The sequence below is a fragment of the Sorex araneus genome, chromosome 3 (assembly GCF_027595985.1).
Source record: "Sorex araneus isolate mSorAra2 chromosome 3, mSorAra2.pri, whole genome shotgun sequence".
NCBI lineage: Eukaryota > Metazoa > Chordata > Mammalia > Eulipotyphla > Soricidae > Sorex > Sorex araneus.
The window spans coordinates 175,113,587-175,129,607 of NC_073304.1; positions in this window are offsets into that span (position 1 = coordinate 175,113,587).

Below are 16,021 nucleotides of genomic sequence, written 5' to 3' on the forward strand. Positions count from 1 at the left end.
CAGTTAAACTTGAAGGAACCATACACTATTTCACAGAGAAACAACAGCCCAGGAACTTCATAGACTCAAGACCAAACTTAAAAGAAGGCTAAAAGGGCTACTATAAGACAAGAAAAAACCCTAGAAGAACAACAAACCCTACAAAAAGATGGCACAAAATCCCATGACAATAATTTCTCTCAATGTTAATGGTCTAAATTCACCAATCAAGAGGCACAGAGTGGCAAAATGCATTCAGAAACTAAACCCAACTTTCTGTTGCCTACAATAAACACATCTGAACAGTCAGAGCAAACACAGACTCAAAGTAAAAGGATGGAAAACAATCCTGCAAACGAACAACTCCCTCAAAAAAGCTGGGATGGCCATACTAGTATTCGACAACATAGATTTCAGGTTGAAAAAGATCAGAAGGAACAGCGAAGGTCATCTTTTACTCATCAAGGGATATGTACAATAGGAAGAAATCACACTCTTAAATGTATATGCACCTAATGAACAACCATCTAAATACTTAAAAGAACTCCTAACAGAATTAAAGGGGGACATAACTAGCACCACGATAGTAGTTGGAGACTTCAACAGTGCCCTATCACCTATGGATAGATCAACAAGTACAACACTCAGCAAGGAAACAATGGCTCTGAAGGAAGAAATGGAGGAGACAGGGCTAATAGACCTATACAGGGCTATACACCACAAAAAAAAAGATACACATTCTTTTCCAGCGCACCGCACATGGAACATTTTCCAAAATAGACCACGTTCTGGGTCACTAACTATACCTTAATAGAATTGGGAAGATAGAAATTGTATCAACTATATTCTCAGACCATGATGCGCTGAAGATGGAAGTTAATCACACACAGACGCGGAGAACCAAATAAAAAACCTGGAAATTAAACAACTCACTGTTGAACAATGAGTGGGTCACGAAGGAAATCAAGGAGGAAATCAAAAAATACATTGAAACAAATGAGAATGAAGACACAAGCTACCAGAACCTATTGGATGCAGCTAAAGCTGTGTTAAGGGGAAAATTTATAGCTCTGCCACCTTTCCTCAGGAAGGAAGAAAGGGCCTACACAGATAGCTTGACTTCACAGCTCAAGATCTTAGAAGAGGACCAGCAAAAGGAACCCAAACCAGATCGAAGGAAAGAAATAATAAAACTTAGAGCAGAAAATAATGATATGGAAACCCGAAAAACAATCCGAAAGGTCAATGAAACCAAGAGCTGGTTCTTTGAGAAAATAAATAAGATTGATAAACCGCTAGCAATATTCACAAAGAAAGAGAGAGAGAGAACCCTAATAAACCGAATTAGAAATGAAAAGGGGGACATCACAACAGAAACCAAGGAGATTCAAAAGATCATCAGAGACTACTTTGAAAGTCTGTATGCCACAAAACAAGAGAACCTAAAAGAAATGGATGAATTCCTTGATTCCTATAATCTCCCAAGACTGAACAAAGAAGACTTGGAATACCTCAATAGGCTCATAAATATCAAGGAAATCAAAACTCTAATCAAAAGTCTCCGCAAAAACAAAAGCCCAGACCCAGATGGATTCACTGGCGAATTCTTCCAAACATTTAAAGATTTGTTGCTAGTTCTCTTCAAGCTTTTCCAGGAAACTGAAAAAACAGGAACCCTCCCGAACAGTTTCTATGAGGCACATATCTCCCTAATACCAAAAGCAAACAAAGACACCACTAACAAAGAAAACTATAGACCAATATCTCTGATGAATACCGATGTGAAGATCCTCAACAAAATACTAACAAATAGAATCCAACAACTCATCAAACAGATCATACACCATGACCAAGTGGGATTCATCCCAGGGATGCAAGGATGGTTTAACATTCGGAAATCAATCAACATAATCCATCATATCAACAAAAGTAAAGATAAAAACCTTATGATCATATAAATAGATGCAGAGAAAGCATTTGACAAGATCCAGCATCAGTTTATGATGAAAACTCTTGCCAAAATGGGTATAGTAGGGACTCAAAGATACTCAAAGCCATCTACCACAAACCTACGGCAAGCATTATCATCAATGGGGAAAAACTAAGGGCCTTTCCTCTAAGATTGTGGACAAGACAAGGATGCCCACTCTCACTACTTCTCTTCAATATAGTACTGGAAGTACTAGCAATAGCCATTAGGCAAGAAAAAGATAGTAAGGGCATCCAGACAGGAAAGGAAAAAATCAATCTCTCACTATTCAGAGACGATATGATACTATATCTAGAGAAGCCTAAAATCTCTACTAAGAAACTCTTAGAAACAATTGACCTTTATAGTAATATCTCAGGCTACAAAATCTATACCCAAAAAACCATGGCCTTCCTATATGCAAACAATGAAACAGAGGAAAGGGACATGAAAAAAGCAATCCCATTGACAACTGTGCCCCAGAAAATCAAATACCTTGGAATCAGCTTAACTAAAGAAGTAAAGGACCTCTACAAAGAAAACTATAAAACACTACTTCATGGACATGAGGAAATGGAAACATATCCCCTGCTCATGGATAGGGAGAATCAACATTGTAAAAAAATGGCAATACTCCCCTGTAAAATAACACACAACCCGGAGATTCTTCTTGCAGCGATTTATTAAGAAACTTTCTCATGCTAACGGAAAAGAGGATGAACGAAGGAAGAGGAACCAGGGGGGAACCACTAGCTAGGCAGCTTCCCTCCTTATATACCTCTCGCTGCTTGTTTACGCCCAAGTGTCTGCAGCTGATAAGCTAGTTACACCTTGTGGGCGTGACAGGACATCCTGTTTTCTTACACCTTGTGGGAGTGACAGGACATCCTGTTTTCAAAGCACGGTGAAATTAACAAGAACAGGTGTTGTTTACGAAGCACACGGTCCTGTGGAGGCTCTCCACAGTTCCCCCTTTTTGTTTTAGAACAGCAAGTCTGTGTAGCGACCTCGGCCTCCTTGGCCTTACCCGTCATTGGGAGCCTTCTCGCTTGTAGGTCCCTGTCTTAGGTTGGTCCAAGAGTCAGGTGGGGTATAATGCACCCTTTCAAACTCCTCAACCACAGGAGGTCCCCTGCAGTTAAGGGCTCTCAGCTGCATAATACCTTTGCTACATCCGGCTAGACCTTGATTGTTCTAAGCGAGATTATTGTTTCACAGTTGTAAGCCAAAACTGCGGGGATTGCTGTGCTTCCAGGGCCGCAGATGCCCGTAAATACCACGCCCTATAAGTAGTTGTTCTTGCTGCATTTTATATAGACACCAGGCAAAAACCAAAGCAGCGAGAAGCAACAAGGACAGTACTGCTCCCACCCCTGCCCACTCTTTGATAAAATGGAGGGGACTTCTACTCTGGTCCTATCAAGATGGGTAAGGAAGGGGATAATCTATGCACAGGCGTCAAAGCAGGCCATGTTGTAGCAATGGCCCAGGAAGCTGCTTCTTCAGCTCATATCCTCACAGGAATCAGGCTGAGCACGAGCACCAGTTTGCACATCTTGGTCTACTGGAGATGCAGTCTTCCGTGTCAGGCGTTCAGGAATATCCATACTGGTTCTGCCCTGACCTGTGGAAAAACACAAACAGAACCCCTGGCCCAGGTTAACACGGGGTCCGGGCCGTGCCATCCACCAGAAAGGATATAGGTGGAATCAGTTTGGCGATGAATCAGAGTTGGAATTTGAAGGGTTGTGAGACTCTGGTGGTCTGAGATCCAAATCAGGTGCTTCTGATAAGACGTAAAGGGATCCAAAGTTTCTTAGCGGGGTTATCATCTGTTGAAACAAAAGCATAGCCTTTTCCTCGAATGAGGAGTTTCCCTGCTACCCATTCTTTGTCAATTTTAATCCAAATGGGAGAGTTAATAGTTTCTTGAGTCTGTGCATCTTCCTGAAAATGCCTCTCAGCTGCTCTTTAGGGTTCTCCCTGAGGTAAATTTAAAAAGTTTAAAGTAAACAATGTCAAGGACAAGGAATCAAGTGGAGGCATACCTCCTTTTTTAATTTTCAATAGCTGTGTTTTGAGGGTTCTATGGGTACGTTCGACTATGCCTTGACCCTGAGGGTTGTAAGGGATTCCAGTAATGTGTTTAATTTGCCATTCATCACAGAAATCTTGAAAAGCCTTACTAGTATAGGCTGGGCCGTTGTCAGTTTTAATAGCAGAGGGAACGCCCATGACAGAAAAACATTGTAGTAGGAAGGAGCAGACTGCTTTGGTTCTCTCAGAAGTCATGGGAACAGCCCATGTGAAGCCAGAATAAGTATCTATAGTTACATGGAGAAGAGGTTTCTTGGGGAAGCACGTGACGTGAGTAACATCCATTTGCCATAATTCATTGGTCTGTAGACCTCGGGGATTGGCCCCTGCCACATGGGAGGTACAGTGTAAAGGAGCACAAACAGAGAAAGCACGGACAATATGCCTGGCTTCTCAAATTGGGATACGATGATGAATATGAAGGCGCCGAGCGTTTGTGTGTAAGGCCTGGTGCTCTTCTGCAGCAGAGGTAAGAATTGGTGCTGCCAAGAGATCAGCGGCTTCATTTCCCCGGGCCATAGGTCCTGGAAGACCAGAGTGAGATCTGATATGAGTAATGAAAACAGGTTCAGAGCGCTTTTGTAAAAGCACTTGTAGCTGCTCAAGCAATTGTTGGACTATAGGATTGGGGGCATTTAGAGAAGCCGTCACGATGCCAGGGAAGAGACCAACCACATCAGCGGAGTCTGAGACTATATTAGCAGGTCCAGGCACATGGGAGAGTAGATACACCAAAGTGGCAAGTTCCACTTGCTGGGCAGAGGTATAGTTAGTGTTTACTGTTGTGGTCAGGGCGGGTCCAGAAATTCCGCCTTTCCCTGAGGCAGAGCCATCAATATAATATACTGGAGCATCAGGAATAGGAGAGGGGCGAATGACAGAGGAAATGATAAATGGGGTTTTTATGAAAAAATCCCAAGTTTTTCCTGCTGGATAGTGGGAGGAAATTTCTCCCGAAAAATCAGCTAAAGCTCTTTGCAAAGCATCACTGAGGGGCAGGATAGAGGCAATCTCTTTTTCAGGAACGGGGAGAACAATGATATGAGGATCAAATCCCAGCATGGAAAGGGCTCTCAGTCTTCCTTTGATTATGAGTTTAGCCGTTAACTCAAGGTAAGGCACAAGAGTGCGAGACTCTTTATTGTGCAAATAAAGCCACTCTATTGGGCCTGAAAGCTGTGCTAGAGCAGCAGGGCGAGTGGGGAGTATCAAAAAGCAAAAGCCACAATTTTTCTCCCGGAACAAACCGGGAAAGATGGGATTTCTGGAGTCGATGTAGAAAAAATTCTAATTCTTTCTGAGCTTCAGGGGTAAACTGCCTAGGACTGTTCAGGGCGGAGTCACCTTCAAGGGTCAGAAATAGATTACGGAGGTCTGAGTTGGGAATGCCCAGAGAGGAGCGAACCCAGTTAATATTTCCTAGCAGTTTTTGAAAGTCATTAAGGGTTTTCAGTTTATCATGGCGAATAGAAATTTTTTGAGGTCGTACGGTAGTACACTCAAGAACATAGCCCAAATACTCATATGGAGACAACACCTGAACTTTTTCTGTGGCTACTTGTAACCCAGCTGCGGGTAGACGAGTTATAACATCCTCATACAATCTCTGGAGTTCTCCATCATTAGAACATGCAATCAAGATATCATCCATATAGTGAATAACATAAGCCTGAGGAAACTTGACACGGGAAGGGCGCAAGACCAAGTCAACAAAATACTGACACATGGTAGGGGAATTGGTCATTCCCTGAGGTAGAACAGTCCATTGATACCTGCGCATAGGTGCGCGGTTATTAAGAGAGGGGACAGAAAATGCAAAATGCTTACGATCATCCGGATGGATAGGAATGTTGTAAAAAAAATCTTTTAAATCAATGACAACCAGTGACCAATCTTTAGGAATGGCAGCAGGGGAAGGAAGGCCAGGCTGGAGAGCCCCCATGGGAACCATGGTGGCATTAACATTTCGTAGGTCAGTCAACAGACGCCACTTGCCTGACTTCTTTTGGATAACAAAAACAGGGGAATTCCATTCTGAAAATGAGGTTTCAATATGTCCCAACTCCAGTTGTTCTTCTACTAAGGATTCTAACACCCTTAGTTTTTCATTATTAAGGGGCCACTGGGAAGACCACACAGGATCGTGGGATTTCCACTGAATACAGAGGGGTGCTGGGTGTGAAACCGCAGCAGCTCCGATTAAACAAGGAGAGGCCTCAGAGTCAAAGCCCACAGCAGGAAGTGGAACGGGAATCCTAATCTCTGCTTTCCACTGCTCAAGTAAATCCCGTCCCCATAAATTCATAGGTACAGGTGCTATGTAGGGCTGGAAAATGGTTGTAATGCCCTCTGGGCCAATACATCTTAGCCACCTGGCACTTTGCCGGACAGAGGAGGAAGGCATCATGCCTACTCCATACAAACCGTAAGGTACTGCCTGCACGGCCCAGTTCCTGGGCCAATGTTGGGAAGAAATGACAGAGGCGTCGGCTCCTGAGTCAATCATTCCCATAAATTTCTTCCCGTGAATCTCAATAGTTAAAAGGGGGCGGTTGTCTTTCTTCAGACGGGCAACACAAGCAATTATAGGATTTGTGCTGCCAAAATCTCCCCCACTAGGGCGAGTGGATAGACCTGGCACAACCAAAGGTAGCAAAAGAAGCTGAGCTATGGGTTGTCCCTTATCAAATGTCCAAACAGTAGGCACCGTGATAACAATTGTTATTTCACCAGTATGGTCAGGATCAATGACCATGGTATGAACAATAATTCCCTTAATAATAAAACTGTTGTTTCCCAAGAGTAGGCCTATAGTGCCTTGTGGAATTGGTCCCTTTATACCCGAATTTAATTTGTAGGGACACTGGGCAGGGGCTATAGTAATCATATCAGGGCAGGAAATATTCAAGGCTGCGCTTCCTGTCGCCACTGGTTGCAATGAGTCTATTGATCGGAGCTCAGCTGACTGGAGTTCTGAGACTCCACCTTGGGGAGAGAGACTGCAAACGGAAACATCCCCGGATTTCGCTGGGCCTGGGGCTGGCCCCCTGACAAGTTTCCCAAATTGGAGTCAACAGCTGCATGAAAATTGAAGGGACAATCTTTGGCCCAGTGGTTTCCTTTTTTACATCTGGGACAGGGCCCAGGAGGTGTTCTCACAGTAGCATGGTCTGGAGGTGCCCTGTAATCTTTACGAAAGTGGTCTGGTCTCGCATGATTGAAATATCCTTTCTGAGCTTGTCTCTGTACTGTACCGGTCTCAACAGTCGCAGCCTGCACTGTATGTCTAGCAGAACCAACATTCCTGCATGCGTCCAAGTACCCCATTATGTCTTCCTTCTCCTTAAGGGGGCGCAGAATGGCCTGGCAATCCTCATTAGCATTTTCAAAGGCCAATTGTTTAGTTAACAGCTCATGAGTCTCCTTACCCTCAACCTGCGTTTCTACGGCTTCCACCAATCTTCCTACAAAGTCTGCATAAGGTTCTGAGGCTCTCTGGACAATCTTTGTAAAGCTACCTTTAAATTCCGCATCTGCATCAATCTTCTCCCACGCACGCAGGGCTACGCCACGGACATGAGCAAGAACAGCACGAGGCAAGGTGACTTGCCTTTCAGGATGGCGCCATTTTCCTTCACCAATTAACATCTTATGAGTCAATTTAATCCCTGAAAAGTTTCGTTCAGCATGGCCTAGGCCTTCAAACTCTGCCTTGGCCTCCTTGCTGAGCCACATTCTCCACTGCAAGTACTGAGAAGGGCTTAAGCACGTCTTAGCAACCATGTGAAAATCTTGAGGTGCCCAGTGGGCCTTTTTACTCCAGTCTGTAAGATACTCTCTACAGTACGGAGATGTGGGCCCATATGAGACACAGGCCTGTTTGAAACGACTGAGAGAATCCATCCTTAACCTGCGGAAAGACGGAGGCCACTGCCTCTCTGCCTTGACTGGGCGATTGGGAGCACGTCCCAAGCAGCCTGGAGGCCGATTGGTTGAGTCACTCTCGGACTCAGAATATGAGAAGGCAGTAGCAGACTCATAATCTGTATCACTTTCATCTGATGCACTGGACGTGGAGCTATATTCATCAGTCTGAGAAATATTCAGACTATGACAACCTTTTCGAGGCTTAGGTGTGGGAGGACCTGAGGCCGTATTATTCCTAATGTTCTCCACATCAATTGCACTATTCAAAAACAGGAGAATAGAATTAACAATCTCCCATGTAGTCCAGAATTTCCGGGGGATCTTAGTCCCTTTCTTAGATGCCTTATAGACATTTTTCCTAACTTGTCTCCAAATCTTGCTTTCAAAAGTTCCTTCGTCTGGGAACTATGGGTTAACCTCATAAACTACTTTAAGGCAGGACCGAAGTTGGTCTCTGGAAATGTAGAGTTCCGGGTTTCCTATTCTGTGGGAGAGAGACTGAATGAAATCCATAAATGACTTGCCCTGTTCAGTCTGGCTCGAGAAAATACGAAAGATCTTGGGAAGGCCCAGAATCTGTCTCATCTTAGTGGGGGATTGCTGCTAGGATTCTAATCCAAAGCACACACAAAAAAATCCTGATCTCCCGCTCACCTTCTAGAGTGGGGTGCACCGAACGCTTATTCTTACCTTTAGTCGGTAGTTCGGGCCCACACAGGGACGCCAGCTGTAAAATAACACGCAACCCGGAGATTCTTCTTGCAGCGATTTATTAAGAAACCTTCTCATGCTAACGGAAAAGAGGATGAACGAAGGACGAAGGAAGAGGAACCAGGGGGGAACCACTAGCTAGGCAGCTTCCCTCCTTATATACCTCTCGCTGCTTGTTTACGCCCAAGTGTCTGCAGCTGATAGGCTAGTTACACCTTGTGGGCGTGACAGGACATCTTGTTTTCTTACACCTTGTGGGCATGACAGGACATCCTGTTTTCAAAGCATGGTGAAATTAAGAAGAACAGATGTTGTTTACGAAGCACACAGTCCTGTGGAGGCTCTCCACACTCCCCAAAGCATTATACAGATTCAACGCGATCCCTATAAGGATACCCATGACATACTTTAAATAAATGGATCAAGCAATCTTGAAATTCATAAATGCCCACAGATAGCTAAAACAATTCTTGGGGAAAAAATGATGAGAGGTGTCACCCTCCCCAACCTTAAACTTTACTACAAAGCGGTAACAATTAAAACAGCATGGTACTGGAACAAAGGCAGAGCCTCAGAACAATGGAACAGAGTGGAATATCCTGACACACAACCCCAAATGTGTGATCATCTAATCTTTGATAAGGGGGCAAGAAAAGTGAAGTGGAGCAAGGAAAGCCTCTTCAACAAATGGTGCTGGCATAACTGGAAAACCACATGCAAAAGAATTGGGCTTAGATCTCGACTTGACACCATGCACAAAAATCAGATCAAAATGGATTAAAGACCTTAACATCAGACCACAATCCATAAGGTACATTGAAGACAAGGTCGGCAAAACTCTTCACAATATTGAAGCTAAAGGTATCTTCAAAGATGACACAAAACTAACAATAAAGTAAAAGTAGAGATTAAAAAAATGGGACTACATTAAACTAAGAAGCTTCTGCACCGAAAAAGACACAGGTACCAGAATACAAAGGCAATCTACAGAGTGGGAAAGGATATTCACCCATACCCATCCGATAAAGGATTGATATCAAGGGCATACAAAGCACTAGTTGAACTCTACAAGAAGAAAACATCCAACCCCATCAGAAAATGGGCCGAAGAAATGAACAGAAACTTTTCCAAGAAAGAGATACGAATGGCTAAAAGGTACATGAAAAAATGCTCTACATCACTGATCATCAGGGAGATGCAGATCAAAACAACCATGAGATACCACCTCACACCACAGAGAATGGCACACATCCAAAAGAACAAAAGCAACCACTGTTGGAGAGGATGTGGGGAGAAAGGGACCCTTCTACACTGCTGGTGGGAATGCTGACTGGTCCATCCCCTTTGGAAAACAATATGGACACTTCTCAGAAAATTAGAAATTGAGCTCCTATTTGACCCAGCAATACCACTGCTGGGAATATACCCCGGAGAAGCAAAAGAGTATACTCAAAATGACATCTGCACTTACATGTTCATCGCAGCAATGTTTACAATAGCCAGAATCTGGAAAAAACCCGAGTGCCCAAGAACAGATGACTGGTTAAAGAAACTCTGGTACGCCCTTTTGGCCCTGCTGCGGATCGAGTATGATGGAAGAGCCTAAAAGAGCGCCCTTGGACTCCAAGCAGCCCACTGAACTAATTCCGGCACGAGATTGGAGACCCCACGGCGGGCTGAGATAGTGGAAACCGGGCATTCCCCAATTCTTTTAACCTCTCTCTCTCAACCCCTTCCTGAGCACAACGCAGGGTCCACAGCTTTCTGAGCGCAAAATGGAGACGCCGAGCCAGCTGAAACAGGACGCGTGCATGGGAGACCCCAGGGGGGCAGGGGCGGTGACCTCCGCCCACCGCAGATAGATACTTAAACCCACCTCCCCCACGTGTGCGTCCCTTTTGGCCCTGCTGCGGATCTCTAGGTTTCTCCATCTTATGAGCACCACAAAAGTTTGTAGTGATGTTATTTCTGGTTGTACTTTCCCTGGACTTTATACAGAAACCCAAAACCGCGCAGCCGCTGCCGCAGCCGCGCAACCTAATGTCATCTTAGCATCAGCAATATGTAATGGTTCCTTTTTAATGGGTCGGACTTTTGTGGGAGATCCTAACAAGAATAGTAAGTCTTTTGCTGAAATATTGAAGGCAATCAAAGTGGTAGCCATCTCTCTAGACTGAACTAAACTATATCCCCATGCCGGCTGAGAAGAAATATCCCTCTTTCTCGGGAAGAAACGCGGCGTGGCGTCAACCATAGTGTGATGTCCATTAAGCAAACAGACCTGGTGGCGTGGGAATGGGATATAAGGGGGAAAATTATGTACATGGAACAGCGGGACGCTGGTAGAATCTCGAGCCGGAGCCGATACCAGCGCAATACCTTTGATTCCAGAAACTGCTTGCAGACACTCTACTAGACTATCAACTAAGCCAGAGCCCCACGCCGGCTGATGACGGGAAATAACCATCTTTTTCGGTTTTTTTTCCTTTTGTCAGGCAGCGTGCCGATTACTAAACAGGCGTGAACAGTGGCGCGGGGCAAGGGGGGAAAAAGAAAAGTTATGTAACAAACAGCAGGACTTAATATCTCTATATTCTTAGCAATGGAGAACTATCAAATGCTTCCTTGGCAATAGGACTGTCTTTTTCTTTTTGGGGGGAAACCCCAGCAACGGTAGTGAGTTGTGTGTTGAAACATGGAATGTAATCTAGATAAAGCATAAACGAAGTGAAACTTATCACTTACAAGGGTGGGGACTGGGGAGGTGGGAGGGGGCAGCAAGTATACTGGGGGGGTTGGTGATGGAATATGGGCACTGGTGAAGGGAAGGGTGTTTGAGTATTGTATAACTGACATAATCCTGAGAACTATGTAACCCTCCACATGGTGATTCAATAAAATTTTAAAAAAAAAAGAAACTCTGGTACATATATACAATGGAATACTATGCAGCCATTAGAAAAAATGAAGTCATGAACTTTGCATATAAGTGGATCAACATGGAAAGTATCATGCTAAGTGAAATGAGTCAGAAAGAGAGAGACAGACATAGAAAGATTGCACTCATCTGTGGAATATAAAATAACAGACTAGGAGACTAATGTCCAAGAATAGTAGAAATAAGTACCAGTAGGTTGGCTCCACGGCTAGAAATCTGGTCTCACATGCTGGGGAAAAAGGCTGCTCAGATAGAGAAGGGAACACCAAGTAAAATGCGGTTGGAGATCCCACCCGGGAAGGGAGATGTGTGCTGAAAGTAGACTAGAGACTGAGCACAATGGCCACTCAATACCCCTATTGCAAACCACAACACCTAATTGGAGAGAGAGAGAGATCAAAATGGAGTACCCTGCCATAGAGGCAGGGTGGGGTGGGGGGGAGATGGGATGGGGGGAGGAATACTAGGTTTATTGGTGATGGAGAATGGGCATTGGTGGAGCGATGTGTTTGTGAACATTGTATGGGAAAAAACAAGTTCTAACATGTGTGAATCTGTATCTGTACCCTCATGGTGATTCACTAACTAAAAAATAAAATAAAAAAAATGTACAGTCGAAATGACATCTGCACTTATATGTTATATGTTCATCGCAGCACTGTTTACAATAGCCAGAATCTGGAAAAAACTCGAATGCCCAAGAACAGATGACTGCTTAAAGAAACTTTGGTACATCTATACAATGGAATACTATGCAGCTGTTAGAAAAGATGAAGTCATGAACTTTGCATATAAGTGGATCAACATGGAAAGTATCATGCTAAGTGAAATGAGTCAGAAAGAGAGGGACAGACATAGAAATAGCGCACTCATCCGTGGAATATAAAATGGCAGAGTAGGAAACTAATACCCAAGAATAGTAGTATATAATACCAGGAGGTTGGCTCCATGGCTTGGAAGCTAGCCTCACACACTGGGGGAAAGTCATCCCAGATAGAGAAGGGAACACCAAGTAAAATGTGATTGGAAATCCCAAGCAGGGAGGGAGATGCACGCTGAAAGTAGACTAGAGACTAAACATGATGGCCACTCAATACCCCTATTTCAAAAAACAACATCCAAAAGGAGAGAGAGAGAACAAATTGGAATGCTCTGCCACAGAGGCAGAGTGGGGTGGGGGGAGATGACATAGGGGGGTGGGAGAGATACTGGGTTGATAAGTGATGGAGAATGGACACTGATGGAGGGATGGGCTCTCGAACATTGCATGAGGGAAAAACAAGCACGAAAATGTGTGAATCTGTAACTGTACCCTCACTGTGACTCACTAATTAAAAAATAAATAAATTATTTTAAAAAAAGATAATACACCATGACCAAGTGAGATTCATCCCAGGGATACAAGGATGGTTTAACATTCGGATATCAATCAACATAATTCATCAAATCAACAAAAGTAAAGATAAAAACCATATGATCATATCAATAGATGCAGAGAAAGCATTTGACAAGATCCAACATCCGTTCATGATGAAAACCCTCACCAAAATGGGTTTTGGAGGAACTTTCCTCATGATAGTCGGAGCCATTTGCCACAAGCCTATGGCAAGCATTATCCTCAATGGGGAAAAACTAAGGGCCTTTCCTCTAAGATCAGAGACAAGACAGGGATGCCCACTCTCACCAGTTCTCTTCAATATAGTTCTGGAAGTACTTGCGATAGCTGTTAGACAAGAAAAAGATATCAAGGGCATCCAGATAAGAAAGGAAGAAATCAAACTCTCACTATTTGCAGATGATATGATACTATATCTAGAGAAGCCTAAATCCTCTACTAAGAAACTCTTAGAAACAATAGACTTGTATAGTAAAGTTGCAGGCTATAAAATCAATACCCAAAAATCCATGGCCTTTCTATATGCAAACAATGAGACAGAGGAAAGGAACATGAAAAAGCAATCCCATTCACAATTGTGCCCCAGAAAATCAAGTACCTCGGAATCAGCTTAACCAAGGAAGTAAAAGACCTCTACAAAGAAAACTACAAGACGCTACTCCATGAAATAAAAGAGGACATGAGGAAATGGAAACATATACCCTGCTCATGGTTAGGGAGAACCAACATTGTCAAAATGGCAATACTCCCTAAAGCACTGTACAGATTCAACACAAGATCCCTATAAGGATACCCATGACATTCTTCAAAGAAATGGATCAAGCAATCCTGAAATTCATATGGAACAACAAATGCCCACGGATTGCTAAAACAATTCTTGGGGAAAAAAATGATGGGAGTCATCACCCTCCCCAACCTCAAACTTTACTATAAAGCAGTAATAATCAAAACAGCATGGTACTGGAACAAAGGCAGAGCCTCAGAACAATGGGACAGGGTGGAATATCCCTACACACAACCCCAAATGTATGACCATGTAATCTTTGATAAGGGAGCAAGAAATGTGAAATGGAGCAAGGAAAGCCTCTTTAACAAATGGTGCTGGCACAACTGGACAACCACATGCAAAAGAATGGGCTTAGACCTCGACTTGACACCATGCACAAAAATCAAATCAAAATGGATTAAAGACCTCAACATCAAACCACAAACCATAAGGTACATTGAAGACAAGGTCGGCAAAACCCTCCACGATATTGAAGCTAACGGTTTCTTCAAAGATGACACGCAACTGACCAACCAAGAGGAAACAGAGATAAACAAATGGGACTACATTAAACTAAGAAGCTTCTGCACCGCAAAAGATACAGTGACCAGAATACAAAGACAGTCTACAGAATGGGAAAGGATATTCACCCAATACCATTTCGATAAGGGGTTAATATCAAGGGTATATACGGCACTGGTTGATATCAATGTATATAATGCACTGGTATATAAGGCATCCAACCCCATCAGAAAATGAGCCGAAGAAATGAACAGAAACTTTCCCAAGGAAGAGATATGAATGGCCAAAAGGCACATGAAAAAATGCTCTACATCACTAATCATGAGGGAGATGCAGATCAAAACAACCATGAGATACCACCTCACACCACAGAGACTAGCACACATACAAAAGAACAAAAGCAACCGCTGTTGGAGAGGATGTGGGGAGAAAGGGACCCTTCTACACTGCTGGTGGGAATGCCGACTGGTTTAGCCCTTTTGGAAAACAATATGGACACTTCCAGAAAATTAGAAATTTAGCTCCCATTCGATCCAGCAATACCACTGCTGGGAATATACCCCGGAGAAGCAAAAGAGTATACTCAAAATGACATCTGCACTTACATGTTCATCGCAGCAATGTTTACAATAGCCAGAATCTGGAAAAAACCCGAGTGCCCAAGAACAGATGACTGGTTAAAGAAACTCTGGTACATATATACAATGGAATACTATGCAGCTGTTAGAAAAAATGAAGTCATGAACTTTGCATATAAGTGGATCGACATGGAAAGTATCATGCTAAGTGAAATGAGTCAGAAAGAGAGAGACAGACATAGAAATATTGCACTCATCTGTGGAATATAAATTGACAGAATAGGAGACTAATGTCCAAGAATAGTAGAAATAAGTACCAGTAGGTTGGCTCCACAGCTAGAAATCTGGTCTCACATGCTGGAGAAAAAAGCAGCTCAGATAGAGAAGGGAACACCAAGTAAAATGTGGTTGGAGATCCCGCCCGGGAAGGGAGATGTGTGCTGAAAGTAGACTAGAGACTGAACACAATGGCCACTCAATATCCCTATTGCAAACCACAACACCCATTGGAGAGAGAGAGATCAAAATGGAGTACCCTGCTACAGAGGCAGAGTGGGGTGGGGGGGAGATGGTAGGGGGGAGGGATACTGTGTTTATTGGTGATGGAGAATGGGCACTCGTGGAGGGATGTGTTTGTGAACATTTTATGAAGGAAAAACAAGTTCTAACATGTGTGAATCTGTATCTGTACCCTCATGGTGATTCACTAATTAAAGAATAAAATAAATTAAAAAAAGAGAATATCCCTTACCTACCTTTATGCCTTAGATGTTGTCCAGATATGATCATTCGCAACTATTATTATCATAGCGATCTCTTCTCTATCTTACCTATACTCAGCCACACACACATTTATGGTTAGTTTCAAACACTGACCAGTCCCCCAACCCCTGTTCTCCCTGGCCATGGATATTATTCTTCTAATATATATACATATACATGTATCACAAAATATGTATAGTCACTCCTTTTGCTTTAAGTCTTATTATCTTTGCTACTTTTCTAACACCATTTTCCTTAACCCCATCATAAAGGCTGTTACAGAAATTTGTAATGTACCTAGATTCTCTTTTCACTAAGTGAACACCTTGCTGGGACTGTCCAAACATCTTCAGTGACTTTTTTACAAATTGAATAA